The sequence below is a fragment of the Panulirus ornatus genome, chromosome 69 (genome assembly GCF_036320965.1).
Source record: "Panulirus ornatus isolate Po-2019 chromosome 69, ASM3632096v1, whole genome shotgun sequence".
In the NCBI taxonomy this organism is placed as follows: domain Eukaryota; kingdom Metazoa; phylum Arthropoda; class Malacostraca; order Decapoda; family Palinuridae; genus Panulirus; species Panulirus ornatus.
This window is the reverse complement of record NC_092292.1, coordinates 4,885,132-4,906,315: the sequence shown is the minus strand read 5'-3', so window position 1 is coordinate 4,906,315 and position 21,184 is coordinate 4,885,132.

Genomic DNA, 21,184 nt, shown 5'->3' with positions numbered 1-21,184 from the left:
ACTTTTTATTATTCTCTGTGTTTGTTTGCCTCCAAGCCATATCCCTGGATGTTCTCGTTAATTAAGTTATCGGTCCCACTGGATACATTAGCTTCTTAAACGCTTACGTGATGTAGATAAACGTTTCATGTAGATATTCCCGACTGCAGACACGTGTAGCTCGAAGAATGAAACTTATCACAACTCCAGACTAAAGTATTTCACTGAGGACAGGAAATGAATGAAACCATCTCTGTTTGTGGGTTTACGATACATCGAGAACTTCACCTGTACTTCACACACTGGATGATTCTGTCGACACTGTTTAATATCCTAAGTTATTTTTCACTCTGATATTTTCCGGAATCACTGCTAACAATTCTTGAGAAGAACGAAGCCACATCGAACCCTTCCCATAATTCTCACCAAACTGTCTGCTTCTAACATGTCCATGTGTAACGAGGCCATGACGACACTCAGCGGGGAGCCCACAGTGAGACCTTTGTGTTGTTTGACTTCTCGCGTCTGCTGCTAAGTTGAAGTGAGTGAAGAGTTTACTTAAATCACGGAAACGTTCAAGAAGCTCCTGTATCCCGTGGGACTGCTAAGTGAATGATAATGAAAAGCCAGGGTTATAGCTGGGAAGCAAACAAACACAGAGAATGATAAGAGTGAATTCGCCACACTGCCGCATTCAAAGTTTGCTGAGAGTGTAGGAAAGTTTTTGATGAAGGAGGAAATGAAAATAGTTTACTCGTCAGGTACAACAAATCAGGGACTTGGCGAGCAAGAATTGTGGGGGTGATAGTAACAACAAGAACAGTGCCATATATATAACATTGTGTGTAGCGCATGAAACATTTCTTGCTGTGTGAAGCCACAAGAGGAGTGGTAAGAAGAAGTAATGATCACAAGAACGACATAAGAAACCACCGTACTTCAGACTCGTTAGTGTAACAATAAAGAGCAATGGGCTTCTGCTCAAGTGGCGAGTGTATCATGGTTATGAAGATAAGAATAAGAAAGATGACCGAGGCTGCTCACTCTGCCACAGAAGACACTTGATATCTTGTAAGATTATGCAGAAGCGACATAACGAAACCTTGATATAGATCGTTACGCCCTTAAGATTAATATGAAACTTAAGAACACTTCATCTAATGATCATTTTCTACCATAAGAACATAAAAGGATATAATGACTCAGCCAATTAAGCGTGTTATGGAGCAAGAAGAAAGTATATAAATGACTAGTGTCTGAATTAATTCCTCCGATGCATCACTGATGTATAATGGTATAGTTTCTACCTATTACGTTTTGAGCAAAGATTAACACCTACTTAAAAACAAATATACAGAAAAAAATAAAAAACTGGAGTTTAAGATTTCTAGCCCCCGCTCCCTCCCCTTTAAGTCGCATTCTACGACACGCATGAAACATGTGGGAAGTATTCTTTTTCCCCTATCCCCAGTGATATATATATATGAATTCATAAATATATATATATATATATATATATATATATATATATATATATATATATATATATATATATATATATATATATATATATATATTTTTTTTTTTTTTTTGCTTTGTCGCTGTCTCCCGCGTTTGCGAGGTAGCGCAAGGACACAGACGAAAGAAATGGCCCAACCCACCCCCATACACATGTATATACATACGTCCACACACGCAAATATACAATACCTACACAGCTTTCCATGGTTTACCCCAGACGCTTCACATGCCCTGATTCAATCCACTGACAGCACGTCAACCCCGGTATACCACATCTATCCAATTCACTCTATTCCTTGCCCTCCTTTCACCCTCCTGCATGTTCAGGCCTCGATCACACAAAATCTTTTTCACGCCATCTTTCCACCTCCAATATATATATATATATATATATATATATATATATATATATATATATATATATATATATATATATATATATATATATATATATATATATATATATATATCTTTTTCTTTTCTTTCAAACTATTCGCCATTTCCCGCATTAGCGAGGTAGCGTTAAGAACAGAGGACTGGGCCTTTGAAGGAATACCCTCACCTGGCCCAATTCTCTGTTCCTTCTTTTGGAAAATTAAAAAAAAACGAGAGGGGAGGATTTCCAGCCCCCCGCTCCCTCCCCTTTTAGTCGCCTTCTACGACACGCAGGGAATACGTGGGAAGTATTCTTTCTCCCCTATCCCCAGGGAATATATATATATATATATATATATATATATATATATATATATATATATGTATTTTTCTTTTTCTTTTGCTTTCTCGCTGTCTCCCGCGTTAGCGGGGTAGCGCAAGGAAACAGACGAAAGAATGGCCCAACCCACCCACATACACATGTATACATACACCTCCACACACGCAAATATTCATACCTATACATCTCAATGTACACATATATATATATACACACACAGACATATACATATATACACATGTACATAATTCATACTGTCTGCCTCTATTCATTCCCATCGCCACCCCGCCACACATGGAATAACAACCCCCTCTCCCCTCATATGTGCGAGCGCTAGGAAAAGACAAGAAAGGCCCCATTCGTTCACACTCAGTCTCCAGCTGTCATGTAATGAAGCACCGAAACCACAGCTCCCTTTCCACATCCAGGCCCCACAGAACTTTCCATGGTTTACCCAAACGCTTCACATGCCCTGATTCAATCCATTGACAGCACGTCGACCCCGGTATATCACATCGTTCCAATTCACTCTATTCCTTGCACGCGTTTCAAGCTCCTGCATGTTCAGGCTCCGATCACTCAAAATCTCTTTCACTCCATCTTTCCACCTCCAATTTGGTCTCCCACTTCTCCTCGTTCCCTCCACCTCTGACACATATATCCTCTTGGTCAATCTTTCCTCATTCATTCTCTCCATATGACTAAACCATTTCAAAACACCCTCTTCTGCTCTCTCAACCATATTCTTATTATTTCCACACATCCCTCTTACCCTTACAGTACTTACTCGATCAAACCACCTCACACCAAATATTCTCCTCAAACATCTCATTTCCAGCACATCCATGCTCCTGCGCACAACTCTGCCCACGCCTCGCAACCATACAACATTGTTGGAACCACTATTCCTTCAAACATACCCATTATATATATATATATATATATATATATATATATATATATATATATATATATATATATATATATATATATATATATTTTTTTTTTTATACTTTGTCGCTGTCTCCCGCGTTTGCGAGGTAGCGCAAGGAAACAGACGAAAGAAATGGCCCAACCCCCTCCCATATACATGTATATACATACGTCCACACACGCAAATATACATACCTACACAGCTTTCCATGGTTTACCCCAGACGCTTCACATGCCTTGATTCAATCCACTGACAGCACGTCAACCCCGGTATACCACATCGCTCCAATTCACTCTATTCCTTGCCCTCCTTTCACCCTCCTGCATGTTCAGGCCCCGATCACACAAAATCTTTTTCACTCCATCTTTCCACCTCCAATTTGGTCTCCCTCTTCTCCTTGCTCCCTCCACCTCCGACACATATATCCTCTTGGTCAATCTTTCCTCACTCATCCTCTCCATGTGCCCAAACCACTTCAAAACACACTCTTCTGCTCTCTCAACCACGCTCTTTTTATTTCCACACATCTCTCTTACCCTTACGTTACTCACTCGATCAAACCACCTCACACCACACATTGTCCTCAAACATCTCATTTCCAGCACATCCATCCTCCTGCGCACACCTCTATCCATAGCCCACGCCTCGCAACCATACAACATTGTTGGAACATCTATTCCTTCAAACATACCCATTTTTGCTTTCCGAGATAATGTTCTCGACTTCCACACATTCTTCAAGGCCCCCAGAATTTTCGCCCCCTCCCCCACCCTATGATCCACTTCCGCTTCCATGGTTCCATCCGCTGCCAGATCCACTCCCAGAGATATCTAAAACACTTCACTTCCTCCAGTTTTTCTTTATTCAAACTCACCTCCCAATTGACTTGACCCTCAACCCTACTGTACCTAATAACCTTGCTCTTATTCACATTTACTCTTAACTTTCTTCTTCCACACACTTTACCAAACTCAGTCACCAGCTTCTGCAGCTTCTCACATGAATCAGCCACCAGCGCTGTATCATCAGCGAACAACAACTGACTCACTTCCCAAGCTCTCTCCTCCCCAACAGACTTCATACTTGCCCCTCTTTCCAAAACTCTTGCATTCACCTCCCTCACAACCCGATCCATTAACAAATTAAACAACCATGGAGACATCACACACCCCTGCCGCAAACCTACATTCACTGAGAACCAATCACTTTCCTCTCTTCCTACACGTACACATGCCTTACATCCTCGATAAAAACTTTTCACTGCTTCTAACAACTTGCCTCCCACACCATATATTCTTAATACCTTCCACAGAGCATCTCTATCAACTCTATCATATGCCTTCTCCAGATCCATAAATGCTACATACAAATCCATTTGCTTTTCTAAGTATTTCTCACATACATTCTTCAAAGCAAACACCTGATCCACACATCCTCTACCACTTCTGAAACCACACTGCTCTTCCCCAATCTGATGCTCTGTACATGCCTTCACCCTCTCAATCAATACCCTCCCATATAATTTACCAGGAATACTCAACAAACTTATACCTCTGTAATTTGAGCACTCACTCTTATCCCCTTTGCCTTTGTACAATGGCACTATGCACGCATTCCGCCAATCCTCAGGCACCTCACCATGAGTCATACATATATTAAATAACCTTACCAACCAGTCAACAATACAGTCACCCCCTTTTTTAATAAATTCCACTGCAATACCATCCAAACCTGCTGCCTTGCCGGCTTTCATCTTCCGCAAAGCTTTCACTACCTCTTCTCTGTTTACCAAATCATTTTCCCTAACCCTCTCACTTTGCACACCACCTCGACCAAAACACCCTATATCTGCCACTCTATCATCAAACACATTCAACAAACCTTCAAAATACTCACTCCATCTCCTCACATCACCACTACTTGTTATCACCTCCCCATATGTGCCCTTCACTGAAGTTCCCATTTGCTCCTTTGTCTTACGCACCTTATTTACCTCCTTCCAGAACATCTTTTTATTCTCCCTAAAATTTAATGATACTCTCTCACCCCAACTCTCATTTGTCCTTTTTTTCACCTCTTGCACCTTTCTTAATATATATATATATATATATATATATATATATATATATATATATATATATATATATATATATATATATATATATATATATATATATATATATATATATATATATATATATATATATTGATTAGAAAGGGTAGTGAGTGGTGGGATGAAGAAGTAAGAGTATTAGTGAAAGAGAAGAGAGAGGCATTTGGACGATTTTTGCAGGGAAAAAATGAAATTGAGTGGGAGATCTATAAAAGAAAGAGACAGGAGGTCAAGAGAAAGGTGCAAGAGGTGAAAAAAAGGGCAAATGAGAGTTGGGGTGAGAGAGTATCATTAAATTTTAGGGAGAATAAAAAGATGTTCTGGAAGGAGGTAAATAAAGTGCGTAAGACAAGGGAGCAAATGGGAACATCAGTGAAGGGCGCAAATGGGGAGGTGATAACAAGTAGTGGTAATGTGAGAAGGAGATGGAGTGAGTATTTTGAAGGTTTGTTGAATGTGTTTGATGATAGAGTGGCAGATATAGGGTGTTTTGGTCAAGGTGGTGTGCAAAGTGAGAGGGTTAGGGAAAATGATTTGGTAAACAGAGAAGAGGTAGTAAAAGCTTTGCGGAAGATGAAAGCCGGCAACGCAGCAGGTTTGGATGGTATTGCAGTGGAATTCATTAAAAAAGGGGGTGACTGTATTGTTGACTGGTTGGTAAGGTTATTTAATGTATGTATGACTCATGGTGAGGTGCCTGAGGATTGGCGGAATGCGTGCATAGTGCCATTGTACAAAGGCAAAGGGGATAAGAGTGAGTGCTCAAATTACAGAGGTATAAGTTTGTTGAGTATTCCTGGTAAATTATATGGGAGGGTATTGATTGAGAGGGTGAAGGCATGTACAGAGCATCAGATTGGGGAAGAGCAGTGTGGTTTCAGAAGTGGTAGAGGATGTGTGGATCAGGTGTTTGCTTTGAAGAATGTATGTGAGAAATACTTAGAAAAGCAAATGGATTTGTATGTAGCATTTATGGATCTGGAGAAGGCATATGATAGAGTTGATAGAGATGCTCTGTGGAAGGTATTAAGAATATATGGTGTGGGAGGAAAGTTGTTAGAAGCAGTGAAAAGTTTTTATCGAGGATGTAAGGCATGTGTACGTGTAGGAAGAGAGGAAAGTGATTGGTTCTCAGTGAATGTAGGTTTGCGGCAGGGGTGTGTGATGTCTCCATGGTTGTTTAATTTGTTAATGGATGGGGTTGTGAGGGAGGTGAATGCAAGAGTTTTGGAAAGAGGGGCAAGTATGAAGTCTGTTGGGGAGGAGAGAGCTTGGGAAGTGAGTCAGTTGTTGTTCGCTGATGATACAGCGCTGGTGGCTGATTCATGTGAGAAACTGCAGAAGCTGGTGACTGAGTTTGGTAAAGTGTGTGAAAGAAGAAAGTTAAGAGTAAATGTGAATAAGAGCAAGGTTATTAGGTACAGTAGGGTTGAGGGTCAAGTCAATTGGGAGGTGAGTTTGAATGGAGAAAAACTGGAGGAAGTGAAGTGTTTTAGATATCTCTGGGAGTGGATCTGGCAGCGGATGGAACCATGGAAGCGGAAGTGGATCAATTGGTGGGGGAGAGGGCGAAAATTCTGGGGGCCTTGAAGAATGTATGGAAGTCGAGAACATTATCTCGGAAAGCAAAAATGGGTATGTTTGAAGGAATAGTGGTTCCAACAATGTTGTATGGTTGCGAGGCGTGGGCTATGGATAGAGTTCTGCGCAGGAGGATGGATATGCTGGAAATGAGATGTTTGAGGACAATGTGTGGTGTGAGGTGGTTTGATCGAGTAAGTAACGTAAGGGTAAGAGAGATGTGTGGAAATAAAAAGAGCGTGGTTGAGAGAGCAGAAGAGGGTGTTTTGAAATGGTTCGGGCACATGGAGAGAATGAGTGAGGAAAGATTGACCAAGAGAATATGTGTGTCGGAGGTGGAGGGAACGAGGAGAAGAGGGAGACCAAATTGGAGGTGGACAGATGGAGTGAAAAAGATTTTGTGTGATAGGGGCCTGAACATGCAGGAGGGTGAAAGGAGGGCAAGGAATAGAGTGAATTGGAGCGATGTGGTATACCGGGGTTGACGTGCTGTCATTGGATTGAATCAAGGTATGTGAAGCGTCTGGGGTAAACCATGGAAAGCTGTGTAGGTATGTATATTTGCTTGTGTGGACGTATGTATATACATGTGTATGGGGGTGGGTTGGGCCATTTCTTTCGTTTGTTTCCTTGCGCTACCTCGCAAACGCGGGAGACAGCGGGGAAAAAAAAAAAAAGAAAAAAAAAAAAAAAAAATATATATATATATATATATATATATATATATATATATATATATATATATATATATATATATATATATATATATATATATATATATATATATATATATATATATATATATATATATATATATATATATACCTATATATATATATATATATATATATATATATATATATATATATATATATATATATATATATATATATATATATATATATATATATATATATATATATATATATATATATATATATACCTATATACCTATATATATACCTATGTAAGTAGGAGAGATGGCCAGAGAGCGTTATTGGATTACGTGTTAATTGACAGGCGTGCGAAAGAGAGACTTTTGGATGTTAATGTGCTGAGAGGTGCAACTGGAGGGATGTCTGATCATTATCTTGTGGAGGCTAAGGTGAAGATTTGTATGGGTTTTCAGAAAAGAAGAGTGAATGTTGGGGTGAAGAGGGTGGTGAGAGTAAGTGAGCTTGAGAAGGAGACCTGTGTGAGGAAGTACCAGGAGAGACTGAGTACAGAATGGAAAAAGGTGAGAACAATGGAAGTAAGGGGAGTGGGGGAGGAATGGGATGTATTTAGGGAATCAGTGATGGATTGCGCAAAAGATGCTTGTGGCATGAGAAGAGTGGGAGGTGGGTTGATTAGAAAGGGTAGTGAGTGGTGGGATGAAGAAGTAAGAGTATTAGTGAAAGAGAAGAGAGAGGCATTTGGACGATTTTTGCAGGGAAAAAATGCAATTGAGTGGGAGATGTATAAAAGAAAGAGACAGGAGGTCAAGAGAAAGGTGCAAGAGGTGAAAAAAAGGGCAAATGAGAGTTGGGGTGAGAGAGTATCATTAAATTTTAGGGAGAATAAAAAGATGTTCTGGAAGGAGGTAAATAAGGTGCGTAAGACAAGGGAGCAAATGGGAACTTCAGTGAAGGGCGCAAATGGGGAGGTGATAACAAGTAGTGGTGATGTGAGAAGGAGATGGAGTGAGTATTTTGAAGGTTTGTTGAATGTGTTTGATGATAGAGTGGCAGATATAGGGTGTTTTGGTCGAGGTGGTGTGCAAAGTGAGAGGGTTAGGGAAAATGATTTGGTAAACAGAGAAGAGGTAGTGAAAGCTTTGCGGAAGATGAAAGCCGGCAAGGCAGCAGGTTTGGATGGTATTGCAGTGGAATTTATTAAAAAAGGGGGTGACTGTATTGTTGACTGGTTGGTAAGGTTATTTAATGTATGTATGACTCATGGTGAGGTGCCTGAGGATTGGCGGAATGCGTGCATAGTGCCATTGTACAAAGGCAAAGGGGATAAGAGTGAGTGCTCAAATTACAGAGGTATAAGTTTGTTGAGTATTCCTGGTAAATTATATGGGAGGGTATTGATTGAGAGGGTGAAGGCATGTACAGAGCATCAGATTGGGGAAGAGCAGTGTGGTTTCAGAAGTGGTAGAGGATGTGTGGATCAGGTGTTTGCTTTGAAGAATGTATGTGAGAAATACTTAGAAAAGCAAATGGATTTGTATGTAGCATTTATGGATCTGGAGAAGGCATATGATAGAGTTGATAGAGATGCTCTGTGGAAGGTATTAAGAATATATGGTGTGGGAGGAAAGTTGTTAGAAGCAGTGAAAAGTTTTTATCGAGGATGTAAGGCATGTGTACGTGTAGGAAGAGAGGAAAGTGATTGGTTCTCAGTGAATGTAGGTTTGCGGCAGGGGTGTGTGATGTCTCCATGGTTGTTTAATTTGTTTATGGATGGGGTTGTTAGGGAGGTAAATGCAAGAGTTTTGGAAAGAGGGGCAAGTATGAAGTCTGTTGGGGATGAGAGAGCTTGGGAAGTGAGTCAGTTGTTGTTCGCTGATGATACAGCGCTGGTGGCTGATTCATGTGAGAAACTGCAGAAGCTGGTGACTGAGTTTGGAAAAGTGTGTGGAAGAAGAAAGTTAAGAGTAAATGTGAATAAGAGCAAGGTTATTAGGTACAGTAGGGTTGAGGGTCAAGTCAATTGGGAGGTGAGTTTGAATGGAGAAAAACTGGAGGAAGTGAAGTGTTTTAGATATCTGGGAGTGGATCTGGCAGCGGATGGAACCATGGAAGCGGAAGTGGATCATAGGGTGGGGGAGGGGGCGAAAATTCTGGGAGCCTTGAAGAATGTGTGGAAGTCGAGAACATTATCTCGGAAAGCAAAAATGGGTATGTTTGAAGGAATAGTGGTTCCAACAATGTTGTATGGTTGCGAGGCGTGGGCTATGGATAGAGTTGTGCGCAGGAGGATGGATGTGCTGGAAATGAGATGTTTGAGGACAATGTGTGGTGTGAGGTGGTTTGATCGAGTGAGTAACGTAAGGGTAAGAGAGATGTGTGGAAATAAAAAGAGCGTGGTTGAGAGAGCAGAAGAGGGTGTTTTGAAGTGGTTTGGGCACATGGAGAGATGAGTGAGGAAAGATTGACCAAGAGGATATATGTGTCGGAGGTGGAGGGAACGAGGAGAAGAGGGAGACCAAATTGGAGGTGGAAAGATGGAGTGAAAAAGATTTTGTGTGATCGGGGCCTGAACATGCAGGAGGGTGAAAGGAGGGCAAGGAATAGAGTGAATTGGAGCGATGTGGTATACAGGGGTTGACGTGCTGTCAGTGGATTGAAGCAAGGCATGTGAAGCGTCTGGGGTAAACCATGGAAAGCTGTGTAGGTATGTATATTTGCGTGTGTGGACGTATGTATATACATGTGTATGGGGGGGGGGGTTGGGCCATTTCTTTCGTCTGTTTCCTTGCGCTACCTCGCAAACGCGGGAGACAGCGACAAAGTATAAAAAAAAAAAAAAAAAAAAAATATATATATATATATATATATATATATATATATATATATATATATATATATATATATATATATATATATATATATATATATATGAAAGAGTGTAGATAAGTAAACTGTAGATTGATATGGGTAAATCTGAAAGAGAATGGAAAGAGATGGGTGATTATTGGTGCATATACACCTGGGCATAAGAAGTAAGATCATGAGACGCAAGTGTTTTGGAGCAGCTGAGTGAGTGTGTATGTACTTTTGATGCACGAGACCGGGTTATAGTGATGGGTGATTTGAATGCAAAGGCGAGTAATTGGGCAGTGAAGGGAATAATTGGTGTACATGGGGTGTTCAGTGTTGTAAATGGAAATGCTGAAGAGCTTGTAGATTTGTGCACTGAAAAAAGACTGGTGATTGGGAATAGCTGGTTTAAAAAGAGAGATATACATAAGTATACGTATGTAAGTAGGAGAGATGGCCAAAGAGCGTTGTTGGATTACGTGTTAATTGATGGGCGCGTGTAAGAGAGACTTTTGGATGTTAATATGCTGAGAGGTGCAACTGGAAGGTTGTCTGATTATCATCTTGTCGAGGCGAAGGTGAAGATTTGTAGAGGTGAGCTTGTGAAGGACACTTTTGTGAGGAAATACCAGGAGAGACTGAGTACAAAATGGAAAAAGATGAGAACAAAAGACGTAAGAGGAGTGGGGGAGGAATGGGATGTATTTAGGGAAGTAGTGATGGCTTGCGCAAAAGATCCTTGTGGCATGAGAAACGTGGGAGGTGGGCAGACTAGAAAGGGTAGTGAGTGGTGGGATTAAGAAGTAAGATTATTAGTGAAAGAGAAGAGAGAGGCATTTGGACGATTTTTGCGGGGAAGTAAAGCAAACGAGTGGGAGATGAATGAAAGAAAGACGCAGGAGGTCAAGAGAAAGGTGCAAGAGGTGAAAAATAGGGCAAATGAGAGTTGGGGTGAGAGAGTATCATTAAATTTTAGGGAGAATAAAAAGATGTTCTGGAAGGAGGTAAATAAAGTGCGTACGACAAGGGAACAAATGGGAACATCAGTGAAGGGGGGTAATGGGGAGATGATAACAAGTAGTGGTGATGTTAGAAGGAGATGGAGCTAGTATTTTGAAGATTTGTTGAATGTGTTTGATGATAGAGTGGCATATATAGGGTATTTTGCTCGAGGTTGCGTGCAAAGTGAGAGACGTTAGGGAGAATGATTTGGTAAACAAAGAGGAGGTAGTAAAAGCTTTGCGGAAGATGAAAGCTGGCAAGGCACCGGTTTTGGATGGTATTGCAGTGGAAATTATTAAAAGAGGGAGTGATTGTGTTGTTGACTGGTTGGTAAGGTTATTTAATGTATGTATGACTCATTGTGAGGTGCCTGAGGATTGGCTGAATGCTTGCATAGTGCCATTGTACAAAGGCAAAGGGGATAAGAGTGAGTGCTCAAATTACAGAGGTATAAGTTTGTTGAGTATTCCTGAGAAATTATATGGGATGGTATTGATTGAGAGGGTGAAGGCATGTACAGAGCATCAGATTGGGGAAGAGCAGTGTGGTTTCAGAAGTGGTAGAGGATGTGTGGATCAGGTGTTTGCGGCAGGGGTGCGTGATGTCTCCATTGTTGTTTAATTTGTTTATGGATGGGGTTGTTAGGGAGGTGAATGCAAGAGTTTTGGAAAGAGGGGCAAGTATGCAGCCTGTTGTGGAAAGTTCTGGGAGCGTTAAAGAATGTGTGGAAGTCGAGAACGTCATCTTAGAAAGCAAAAATGCGTATGTTTCAAGGAATAGTGGTTCCAACAATGTTATAAGGTTGTGAGGCGTAGGCTATGGATAGAGTTCTGTGAAGGAGTGTGGATGTGTTGGAAATGAGATGTTTGAGGGCAAAATGTTGTGTGATGTGGTTTGATCGAGTAAGTAATGAATGGGTAAGAGAGATGTGTGGTAATAAAAAGAGTGTGGTTTAGAGAGCAGAAGAGGGTGGTTTGAAATGGTTTGGTCGCATTGAGAGAATGAGTGAGGAAAGACTGACAAAGAGGATATATGTGTCAGAGGTGGAGGGGAAGAGGAGAAGTGGGAGACCAAATTGGAGGTGGAAAGATGGAGTGAAAAAGATTTTGAGTTATCGAGGTCTGAACATGCAGGAGGGTGAAAGGCGTGAAGGAATAGAGTGAATTGGAACGATGTGGTATAACGGGGTCGACGTGCTGTCAGTCGATTGAACCAGGGTATGTGAAGCGTTTGAGGTAAACCAGGGAAAGTTTTGTTGAGTCTGGATGTGGAAAGGGAGCTGTGGTTTCGGTGCATTATACATGACAGATAGAGACTGGGTGTGAACGAAGGTGGCCTTTGTTGTCTTTTCCTAGCGCTACGTGTAGCGCTATGTGTAGCGGGGTGGCGATGTTAATGAATAAGGGCAGACAGTATGAATTAGGTATATGTGTATATATGTATATGTTTGTGCGTGTGTATGTATATATGTATACGTTGAGACTTATTGATATATATATATATATATATATATATATATATATATATATATATATATATATATATATATATATATATATATATATATATATTTTTTTTTTATCATACTTTGTCGCTGTCTCCCGCGTTTGCGAGGTAGCGCAAGGAAACAGACGAAAGAAATGGCCCAACCCCCCCCATACACATGTATATACATACGTCCACACACGCAAATATACATACCTACACAGCTTTCCATAGCTTACCCCAGACGCTTCACATGCCTTGATTCAATCCACTGACAGCACGTCAACCCCGGTATACCACATCGCTCCAATTCACTCTATTCCTTGCCCTCCTTTCACCCTCCTGCATGTTCAGGCCCCGATCACACAAAATCTTTTTCACTCCATCTTTCCACCTCCAATTTGGTCTCCCTCTTCTCCTTGTTCCCTCCACCTCCGACACATATATCCTCTTGGTCAATCTTTCCTCACTCATCCTCTCCATGTGCCCAAACCACTTCAAAACACCCTCTTCTGCTCTCTCAACCACGCTCTTTTTATTTCCACACATCTCTCTTACCCTTACGTTACTCACTCGATCAAACCACCTCACACCACACATTGTCCTCAAACATCTCATTTCCAGCACATCCATCCTCCTGCGCACAACTCTATCCATAGCCCACGCCTCGCAACCATACAACATTGTTGGAACCACTATTCCTTCAAACATACCCATTTTGCTTTCCGAGATAATGTTCTCGACTTCCATACATTCTTCAAGGCCCCCAGAATTTTCGCCCCCTCCCCCACCCTATGATCCACTTCCGCTTCCATGGTTCCATCCGCTGCCAGATCCACTCCCAGATATCTAAAACACTTCACTTCCTCCAATTTTTCTCCATTCAAACTCACCTCCCAATTGACTTGACCCTCAACCCTACTGTACCTAATAACCTTGCTCTTATTCACATTTACTCTTAACTTTCTTCTTCCACACACTTTACCAAACTCAGTCACCAGCTTCTGCAGTTTCTCACATGAATCAGCCACCAGCGCTGTATCATCAGCGAACAACAACTGACTCACTTCCCAAGCTCTCTCATCCCCAACAGACTTCATACTTGCCCCTCTTTCCAAAACTCTTGCATTTACCTCCCTAACAGCCCCATCCATAAACAAATTAAATTAAACAAATATATATATATATATATATATATATATATATATATATATATATATATATATATATATATATATATATACATATATATATTATCCCTGGGGATAGGGGAGTAAGAATACTTCCCACGTATTCCCTGCGTGTCGTAGAAGGCGACTAAAAGGGAAGGGAGCGGGGGGCTGGAAATCCTCCCCTCTCGTTTTTTTTTTTTTTTTTTTTTTTTTTTTAATTTTCCAAAAAAAGGAACAGAGAAGAGGGCCAGGTGAGGATATTCCCTCAAAGGCCCAGTCCTCTGTTCTTAACACTACCTCGCTATCGCGGGAAATGGCGAATAGTATGAAAAAAAAAAAAAAAAAAAAAAATATATATATATATATATATATATATATATATATATATATATATATATATATATATATATATATTATATATATATATATAATATATATATATATATATATATATATATATATATATATATATATATATATATATATATATATATATTATATATATATAATATATATATATATATATATATATATATATATATATATATATATATATATATATATATATGGCCATCTCTCCTACTTACATACGTATACTTATGTATATCTCGCTTTTTAAACCAGGTATTCCCAATCATCAGTCCTTTTTCAGCACATAAATCTACAAGCTCTTCACCATTTCCATTTACAACACTGAACACCCCATGTATACCAATTATTCCCTCAACTGCCACATTACTCACCTTTGCATTCAAATCACCCATCACTATAACCCGGTCTCGTGCATCAAAACCACTAACACACTCATTCAGCTGCTCCCAAAACACTTGCCTCTCTTGATCTTTCTTCTCATGCCCAGGTGCATATGCACCAATAATCACCCACCTCTCTCCATCAACTTTCAGTTTTACCCATATTAATCGTGAATTTACTTTCTTACACTCTATCACATACTCCCACAACTCATGTTTCAGGAGTATTGCTACTCCTTCCCTTGCTCTTGTCCTCTCACTAACCCCTGACTTTACTCCCCAGACATTCCCAAACCACTCTTCCCCTTTACCCTTGAGCTTCGTTTCACTCAGAGCCAAAACATCCAGGTTCCTTTCCTCAAACATACTACCTATCTCTCCTTTTTTCACATCTTGGTTACATCCACATACATTTAGGCACCCCACTCTGAGCCTTCGAGGAGGATGAGCACTCCCCGCGTGACTCCTTCTTCTGTTTCCCATTTTAGAAAGTTAATACAAGGAGGGGAGGATTTCTGGCCCCCCCGCTCCCCTCCCCTCTAGTCGCTTTCTACGACACGCGAGGAATACGTGGGAAGTATTCTTTCACCCCTATCCCCAGGGATGATATACATATATTTATACATATACACATACACCCACATACACATACATACGCACATATACACACACACACACATACATATATATACATATGAAAAATGTAAGAAACAATTTAGAAAACTGAAACTTCTAGCTTGAAAAGAATGAAAAAAAATGAATGTCACAGAATGGTTCAACCTCTGGCTATGGAAAAAAGGAAAATGTATAATTTATTTACACAAACGTCAATAGCAGTTCTCATCAATTTAACCACTGTATCAATAAGCTTCAATGTCTAAGCTACATTTTTCTCCAATTTCACTATTTTCCTTCACATTTTCAATTGTGTCTGAAGGTTCTACTTCAAGAGTGATTGTTTTTCCAGTAAGGGTCTTCACATCTTGGTTACATCCACACACATTTAGGCACCCCACTCTGAGCCTTCGAGGAGGATGCTTTACTTGTGGTGCTGACTTCCTTGATGTAACAGCTCTCTTTCAAGTAAGAGAATCATATTGTCATCCGAAAGTCCACCGTATACACGGAATATCTTGATATTGCAAACGTGGGTTTTTTCATATTTGCCAAAAGTTATGGTCTTGAGCACAGCAGGCCGCTCCAACTTTAGGATAAGGAACTGTGGTGGGTTGTTAGTATCAGACGACCAACGAGATGATTGATCATTCGGCTTATCTTCAAGGATGTTCTCTGGGACATAAAGTGATTCCTGCCCCTTTAACACCTGCATTCCCTGGCCTGAGCGTAGTCGACATTAAAGGCGCCCGGGTACTGGGCGCACTTATTGGATTACGTGTTAATTGACAGGCGTGCGAAAGAGAGACTTTTGGATGTTAATGTGCTGAGAGGTGCAACTGGAGGGATGTCTGATCATTATCTTGTGGAGGCTAAGGTGAAGATTTGTATGGGTTTTCAGAAAAGAAGAGTGAATGTTGGGGTGAAGAGGGTGGTGAGAGTAAGTGAGCTTGAGAAGGAGACCTGTGTGAGGAAGTACCAGGAGAGACTGAGTACAGAATGGAAAAAGGTGAGAACAATGGAAGCAAGGGGAGTGGGGGAGGAATGGGATGTATTTAGGGAATCAGTGATGGATTGCGCAAAAGATGCTTGTGGCATGAGAAGAGTGGGAGGTGGGTTGATTAGAAAGGGTAGTGAGTGGTGGGATGAAGAATTAAGAGTATTAGTGAAAGAGAAGAAAGAGGCATTTGGACGATTTTTGCAGGGAAAAAATGCAATTGAGTGGGAGATGTATAAAAGAAAGAGACAGGAGGTCAAGAGAAAGGTGCAAGAGGTGAAAAAAAGGACAAATGAGAGTTGGGGTGAGAGAGTATCATTAAATTTTAGGGAGAATAAAAAGATGTTCTGGAAGGAGGTAAATAAAGTGCGTAAGACAAAGGAGCAAATGGGAACTTCAGTGAAGGGCGCAAATGGGGAGGTGATAACAAGTAGTGGTGATGTGAGAAGGAGATGGAGTGAGTATTTTGAAGGTTTGTTGAATGTGTTTGATGATAGAGTGACAGATATAGGGTGTTTTGGTCGAGGTGGTGTGCAAAGTGAGAGGGTGAGGGAAAATGATTTGGTAAACAGAGAAGAGGTAGTGAAAGCTTTGCGGAAGATGAAAGCCGGCAAGGCAGCAGGTTTGGATGGTATTGCAGTGGAATTTATTAAAAAAGGGGGTGACTGTATTGTTGACTGGTTGGTAAGGTTATTTAATGTATGTATGACTCATGGTGAGGTGCCTGAGGATTGGCGGAATGCGTGCATAGTGCCATTGTACAAAGGCAAAGGGGATAAGAGTGAGTGCTCAAATTACAGAGGTATAAGTTTGTTGAGTATTCCTGGTAAATTATATGGGAGGGTATTGATTGAGAGGGTGAAGGCATGTACAGAGCATCAGATTGGGGAAGAGCAGTGTGGTTTCAGAAGTGGTAGAGGATGTGTGGATCAGGTGTTTGCTTTGAAGAATGTATGTGAGAAATACTTAGAAAAGCAAATGGATTTGTATGTAGCATTTATGGATCTGGAGAAGGCATATGATAGAGTTGATAGAGATGCTCTGTGGAAGGTATTAAGAATATATGGTGTGGGAGGCAAGTTGTTAGAAGCAGTGAAAAGTTTTTATCGAGGATGTAAGGCATGTGTACGTGTAGGAAGAGAGGAAAGTGATTGGTTCTCAGTGAATGTAGGTTTGCAGCGGGGGTGTGTGATGTCTCCATGGTTGTTTAATTTGTTTATGGATGGGGTTGTTAGGGAGGTAAATGCAAGAGTTTTGGAAAGAGGGGCAAGTATGAAGTCTGTTGGGGATGAGAGAGCTTGGGAAGTGAGTCAGTTGTTGTTCGCTGATGATACAGCGCTGGTGGCTGATTCATGTGAGAAACTGCAGAAGCTGGTGACTGAGTTTGGTAAAGTGTGTGGAAGAAGAAAGTTAAGAGTAAATGTGAATAAGAGCAAGGTTATTAGGTACAGTAGGGTTGAGGGTCAAGTCAATTGGGAGGTGAGTTTGAATGGAGAAAAACTGGAGGAAGTGAAGTGTTTTAGATATCTGGGAGTGGATCTGGCAGCGGATGGAACCATGGAAGCGGAAGTGGATCATAGGGTGGGGGAGGGGGCGAAAATTCTGGGGGCCTTGAAGAATGTGTGGAAGTCGAGAACATTATCTCGGAAAGCAAAAATGGGTATGTTTGAAGGAATAGTGGTTCCAACAATGTTGTATGGTTGCGAGGCGTGGGCTATGGATAGAGTTGTGCGCAGGAGGATGGATGTGCTGGAAATGAGATGTTTGAGGACAATGTGTGGTGTGAGGTGGTTTGATCGAGTAAGTAACGTAAGGGTAAGAGAGATGTGTGGAAATAAAAAGAGCGTGGTTGAGAGAGCAGAAGAGGGTGTTTTGAAGTGGTTTGGGCACATGGAGAGGATGAGTGAGGAAAGATTGACCAAGAGGATATATGTGTCGGAGGTGGAGGGAGCGAGGAGAAGAGGGAGACCAAATTGGAGGTGGAAAGATGGAGTGAAAAAGATTTTGTGTGATCGGGGCCTGAACATGCAGGAGGGTGAAAGGAGGGCAAGGAATAGAGTGAATTGGAGCGATGTGGTATACCGGGGTTGACGTGCTGTCAGTGGATTGAAACAAGGCATGTGAAGCGTCTGGGGTAAACCATGGAAAGCTGTGTAGGTATGTATATTTGCGTGTGTGGACGTATGTATATACATGTATATGGGGGTGGGTTGGGCCATTTCTTTCGTCTGGTTCCTTGCGCTACCTCGCAAACGCGGGAGACAGCGACAAAGTATAAAAAAAAGAAAAAAAAAAAAAAATATATATATATATATATATATATATATATATATATATATATATATATATATATATATATATATATATATATATATCATGTATAATGCACCGAAACCACAGCTCTCTTTCCATATCAGGGCCCCACAAAAGTTTCCATGGTTTACCCCAGACGCTTCAAATACCCTGGTTCAATCGATTGACAGCACGTCGACCCCGTTATACCACATCCTTCCAATTCATTCTATTCCTTCACGCCTTTCACCCTCCTGCATGTTCAGACCTTGATCACTCAAAATCTTTTTCACTCCATCTTTCCACCTCCAATTTGGTCTCTCACTTTTCGTTCCCTCCACCTACGACACATATATCCTCTTGGTCAATCTTTCCTCACTCATTCTCTCCATGTGACCAAACCATTTCAAAACACTCTCTTCTGCTCTCTCAACCACACTTTTTATTACCACACATCTTTCTTACCCTTTCATTACTTACTCGATCAAACCACCTCACACCACATATTGTCCTCAAACATCTCATTTCCAGCACATCCACCCTCCTCCGCACAACTCTATATATAGCCTACGCCTCACAACTATATAACATTATCGGAACCACTATTCCATCAACCATACTCATTTTTGCTCTCCGAGATAACATTCTCGCTTTCCACACAATTTTCAACGTTCCCAGAACCTTTGCCCTCTCCCCACTCTGTGACTCACTTCCTCTTCCATGGTTCCATCCGCTGCCAGATCCACTCCCAGATATCTAAAACACTTCACTTTCTCCAGTTTTTCTCCATTCAAACGTACCTCCCAATTGACTTGTCCCTCAATCCTATTGCACCTAATAACCTTGCTCTTATTCACATTTACTCTCAGCTTTCTTCTTTCATACACTTTGCCAAACCCTGTCATCAGCTTCTGCAGTTTCTCACCCGAATCAGCCACCAGCGATATATCATTAGCGAACAACAACTGACTCACTTCCCAAGCTCTCTCATCCATAACAGACTGCATACTTGCCCCTCTTTCCAAAACTTTTGCATTCACCTCCCTGACAACCCCATCCAAAAACAAATTAATCAACCATGGAGACATCACGCACCCCTGTCGTAAACTGATATTCACTGAGAACCAATCACTTTCCTCTCTTCCTACACGTACACATGCCTTACATACTCGATAAAAACCTTTTACTGCTTCTAACAACTTTCCTCCCACACCATATATTCTTAATACCTTCCACAGAGCATCTCTATCAACTCTCTGATATGCCTTCTCCAGATCCATGAATGCTACATACAAATCCATTTGCTTTTCTAAGTATTTGTCACATACATTCTTCAAAACAAACACCTGATCCACACATCCTCTACCACTTCTCAAACCACACTGCTCTTCCCCAATCTGATGCTCTGTACATGCCTTCACCCTCTCAATCGATACCCTCCCATATGATTTCCTAGGAATACTCAACAAACTTATACCTTTGTAATTCTGTTTCTAATAACCTTGCTCTAATTCACATTTTCTCTCTTTCACACACTTTACCAAACTCAGGCACCAGCTTCTGCAGTCTCTCACCCGAATCAGCTACCAGTGCTGTATCATCAGCGAACAACAACACACTCACTTCCCAAGCCCTCTCATCAGACTGCATACTTGCCCCTCTCTCCAAAACTCTTGCATTCACCTCCCTAACAACCCCATCCATAAACAAATTAAACAACCATGGAGACATCATGCATTCCTTGTGCAAAGCGACATCCACTGAGAACCAATCACTTTCCTCTCTTCCTACTCATACACATGCCTTACATCTTCGATAAAAACTTTTCACTGCTTCTAGCGACTTACCTCCCACACCATGTATTCTTAATATTTTCCACAGAGCATCTCTATCAGCTCTATCATATGCCCTCTCCAGATCCATAAATGCTACATACAAATCCATTTGTTTTTCTAAGTATTTCACACATACATTCTTTAAAGCAAACACCTGATCAACACATCCTCTACCACTTCTGAAACCATACATACTGCTCTTCCTCAATCTAATGCACTGTACATGTCTTCACCCTCTCAATCAGGACCCTCCCATATGATTTCCCAGGAATACTCAATAAACCTATACCTCTGCAATTTGAGCACTCACCTTTATCCCCTTTGCCTTTGTACAATGGCACTATGCATGCATTCCACTAATCCTCAGGCACCTCACCATGAGTCATACATACATTAAATATCCTTACCAACCAGTCAACAATTCAGTCACCCCCTTTTTAATAAATTCCTCCGTAATACCATCCAAACCCGCCGCCTTGCCGGCTTTCATCTTCCGCAAAGCTTTCACTAACTCTTCTCTGTTTACCTAATCATTCTCCCTAACCCTCTCACTTCGCACACCACCTCGACCAAAACACCCTATATCTGCCATTCTATCATCAAACACATTCGACAAACCTTCAAAATACTCATTCCATCTCCTTCTCACATCACCACTGCTTAT